This window comes from Manis javanica, chromosome 16 (assembly GCF_040802235.1).
Source record: "Manis javanica isolate MJ-LG chromosome 16, MJ_LKY, whole genome shotgun sequence".
NCBI lineage: Eukaryota > Metazoa > Chordata > Mammalia > Pholidota > Manidae > Manis > Manis javanica.
The window spans coordinates 45,406,938-45,411,384 of NC_133171.1; the positions used below are offsets into that span (position 1 = coordinate 45,406,938).

Here is a 4,447-nt window from a genome sequence, read left to right on the forward strand (position 1 = left end):
AGGCTTCCCAATACGGGGGAGAACAAAGCCTCATTAACTGCATAATGGCCTGCCAAAGTTCCCTCCTAACCCCCAGATCCTGGATGTTATCTCACAAGGCAAAAGGGGTGGTGCTAGTATGGTTAAGTTACAGATTTTGAACCAAGGAGATTACCCCAGATTATCTGGGTGGGGCTATGTAATCACAAGAGTCCCTGTAGGAGGGAAGCAAAAGGCCAAGGTCAGAAGAAGGCAGGGACAGAAGCAAGGTTGTTGTGATGCACTTTGAAGGCAGAGGAAGTAGCCAGGACCCAACAAATGCAGGCAGCTTTTAGAAGCTGCAAAAGCAAAGGACACGGATTTTTCGCTGGAGCCTCCACAGGGCCTGCAGCTCTGCCAGCACGTTGACTTTAGTCCTGGAAGGTCCTCTGTGGACTTCTGGCCTCCAGAACTGTGGGAGAATGCGTTGTGTTGTGTCCCACCACTCAGTTTGTGGTAATTTTTGTCACACAAGCCATAGGAAGGTGATACAGGTGACATCCATTAACTGAATGACAGCAGATAGCACCCCAACTGCCTGACCACACCCAAAACAGTCATCTCCCCAGCAGAGCGATCTTTGGAAGGGGACAGCTAGCATTTCCTGTGTATTTAAAAGGGGAATCAATAAAGTGTATGAGCAGGAGGGGAGGAAGGAACATTTGTACAAGAGGCTGTAACTCATTTCCTATACTGGCCTCTACAAAGAAAGGAGGGTCCTGGGAGTTTAGTGTCCACATTCATTGCCTTGTTCTGTCTGCATCTCGCAGCTGCAGGGGGCTGCGGTGGCTGCAGGCTCGGGCTACCCCCAGATTTCAGTAATAATAAAGTTCACTGTAGTGCCCAGTTTGGGGGCAGCATCGATTTGAGCTGAGCTGCCGCTGAATTGGGGCCAGAGCACCGACCGGGCCGTCTTGGGTCTTTGGAGCCAGGCAAGGGGCTGGCACACGAGGTCGTCGGAGTAAAATGCCTCAGTCAGCCGCCAGGACTCCCGTGCCCCACCCACCTGACCAACACACGATCTAGGGTTCTAATACTTGCTTCTTGTGGGCTCACAGACCGAAGGACAGCTGAGTAGGGGCCACGGGCAGCAGAAACTAAAGGCCCGCGGCTGGGAGGGAAGGTTTGGGGCTCCTCTGGAGCGCGGGGGGGGGGGGGGGGGGGAGGGGGGGGGCGGAGGGGGCGGGCCTGCGGGGCGTGGAGCAACCGGCCTTGCGCGCCGGGCCTCCGGCGGGCAGCTCCGAGGAGGCGCGGGCGGACGCCGGCCTCCCCGTCCGCGCGCAAAGCCAGACGGAGCCGGTGCCCGACAGCGAGTTCCGGGGCCTCAAGAACGAGGTGCTCAGGCTTCTGGACGGCTGCCCGCTCTTCAGGCACAGGTACCGCGCTGTAGCCTCCCCGGGTCCCCGGCCCGCCGTGTCCCGCGGTCCCCGCGCGTCGGTGCGGGCGCTGCCCGGTGCGCTCCGGGCGAGGGACGGGGTGTGGCAGCGCCCACAGGCAGGGCCCTCCTCACCTGCTCAGGTGCGGCACTCTCCTTCCCAAGGGTGCGGCAGCCCCCCGCTGCCGCCCGCCGGACCCCGCAGGTCCTCCGCCGGTCAGCAGCCCCCTTAGCACAGAGTCGGGGCGAAGCGCGGGCCCCGCAGCCGCAGGGGCGGTGCTCTGCCCAGAACCCTGGTTGGCAGGTTCGGCCTTGCTTCTAAGGCTCAGTTGTTGGAGTGTGGGCCCCTCGGTGTCCCACCGCGGTGGCTGGGAAGCGGCCGAAAAACTGGGACGGGGTGGGAGGCCAGGACCGCGCTGAGGGCCACGCGGGACATGGCTGTAAGGTGGGCTCAGGTCCACGAGGTCACTTGATGCCACCACACCCCTGAGAAATGGGCAGTGGGGTGAGTGCAGCTCAAGTTTGCAGATGCGGAAAATGAAATGACTCAAATGACCGGCCAGTCGGGACCAGAACTCAGCACTTGTCTTGTGGGCCCTTTCTCCTAACGCTCTGCTAGGAAGCTGACCCCATCCCAGGCAGTCTGAAAAGTCTGCTCTTAAACCGTGCCTTGGAGTTTAAGAAAGCCCCTGATTAAAACGTCCGAGGAGGATTAATGAGTCAGCCCACCCTTAGTTTACTGCCGAAGAACCAATGTTAGGAGGTAAGGGGATGTCTGGAGTGGAAGTCGTGTGTCCTTGGAGAAGTTGGGGCTCCTACACTGGAGGTATTTAGTGCGGGGTCGGGGTGGGAGGCTTTTGGAAGGGGCTGGTCAGGTGTGCGAGATGGTGGGTGTGTCCCTGAGTATCCCCCTACTTTCCCTCTCCCTCCCACATAGATCCTTAAGTCATGGTTCTCAAAGTGTGGTTGCTCCAGGGACTCCTGCAGGTACCCTGACTGTCTCAGGACACTCGAAGTTATAAACTACTTTTTAATAATACTAAGATGTTACCTGTCTTTTCATTCTGATTTTCTCACAAATGTACAGTGGAGGTTTCCAGAGGCCACAGGATGTGTAATATCCCAACCAACCAATTTAGAAGCGGATACAGAATCCAGCCATCTTCTCTTAATCCCTTCCATTAAAATGATTTGTAAAAATGCAGAACAATGCCATTCTTTGTGAATTTTTTTTTTATTTTGGAAAAATACATTTCCCTAAAAGTTTAATCCTTTATTACTGTTAATTTCACATGTTTAATGTATATTTAAACAACTTTTATGTCATAATTTCTAATTATGGTAAATATCAGTAGATATTTAGGAGCAGCAATAATTTTTTAAGAGTTAATTTTTTTTAGAGCACTTGTAGGTTTACAAGAAAATTGAAAAGAGGATATAGAGATTTTCATACACCCCCTACCCCCACACATGCACAGCTTCCCCCATTATCAACATCACTCATCAAATGGTACATTTGTTACCAAGGATGAACCTACATGAACGTATTATCTTCACCCGAAGCCCATGTTTTACAGTAGGGCTCACTCGTGGTATTGCCCATTTTATGGGTTTGGGCAAATGTATAATGACATGTGTACATCGTTATGATGTCAGAGTATTTTCACTGCCCTAAAAATCCTTTGTGCTCTTCACCAGCCCCTGGCAACAGCTGATGTTTTCACTGTTTCCAGAATGTCATATAGTTGGAAACATACAGTATATGGCCTTTTCAAATTGACTTCTTTCCTTAGTAATATGCATAAGATTTTCCCCATGCCTTTTTACAGCTTGATGGCTCATTTTGTTTAATGCTGCATAATATTCCATTGTCTGGATGAACCACACTTTGTTTATCCATTCACCTACTGAAGGGCATCCTGGCTGCCAGCAGGTTTTGGCGGTTATGAATAAAACTTCTCTAGACATCCATGTGCAGGTTTTTGTGTGGAGGCCTCAATGATTTTGAGTGCAAAAAGGATCTGCTACTTTAAGTCATACCTGCTTCTATCATATCCCTTTATTCACGTATCTGTTACCCATCTTGGCAGTTTAGTTCCTAGGCTGTTGTCTCTTTTCCTTTTCAGTTTTGGTAACTGCAGCTTAAAATATGGAACAGAATTCTAATATCCAAATGACTAATTTGGGTCAGATAGACTATACTTCTTTGTGAATTGCACAACCTGCTTAGGGACAGAGGGGAGGCACATGGGTGTTGGAAACCAGCAGGCAGCTTATTTCCTGTGTGGTTGTCATCAAGTCATTTACCTTTCTGATCTTACATTTGCTCATCCACAGAGTAGGGATAATTTCTGTGCTGCTGTTATAATGCATACATGAGAAACTGTTGATTAAGTATTCAGTAATGATGGCAGTGGTATGACACCAAGAAAACTCCCCTCAAAAAACAAAAAAAAACAAAAGATAAAAAATGCCATTATCCTAACACTTTTCCATCCTCTCCAGTTTTTGTTTATTGACTTCATAATTTCAGGGTTGTAATAAGAGCATAGACAAAATCTCATATTATTTTTTCCCAAGTGATTAAGGACTCTGGTACTTCTTTGAATGTTCACATTGTACTCCTGGATTTGATCTCATCATGTGTCAGAAGGCAGTGATCCTGATTTCATGATATTTTAACATTCTGCCAAAGTAAAATGCTCCATAGGAGACCAGAAATAAAACTTCTCTGTTCACTGATTCACCTAGGCAGTGCTAGGTCCCCGTGGCTAGTCCTTCCTCCCCAGCCTTTGAAGTTAAAGTAGGTGTTGGGGGGTGGGTTTGTGGCAGCACAGTTCTGTGAGTGCTGTGTGTGTATAGTGGCAAGTTTGTACAGGGTCAGGCACTCCCAGGACATAAGAGCCCAGAAATGGTTTTCCTCCAAAAGGAAAGAGTTCATGCAGTTTCCTGTGCATGTAACAGCTACCCTAGTCAGCCCTGGGGCTCATCTTCCAGACTGCTGCTCCCAGCTGCAGTGTGGGTTCTCCTCCAAAGACTGGCTTGCCAGGCTGA

At 50.0% G+C, this 4,447-nt stretch overlaps 1 long non-coding RNA gene across 1 annotated transcript; it reads left to right on the forward strand.

Annotated features, from left to right (window-relative positions):
- Positions 1–1,219: 1,219 nt before the first annotated feature.
- Positions 1,220–2,600, forward strand: LOC118971101 (uncharacterized). The gene is made up of 3 exons (XR_005059373.2): positions 1,220–1,394; positions 2,013–2,156; positions 2,481–2,600. It is a non-coding gene; the product is annotated as an uncharacterized lncRNA (long non-coding RNA).
- Positions 2,601–4,447: the final 1,847 nt, after the last annotated feature.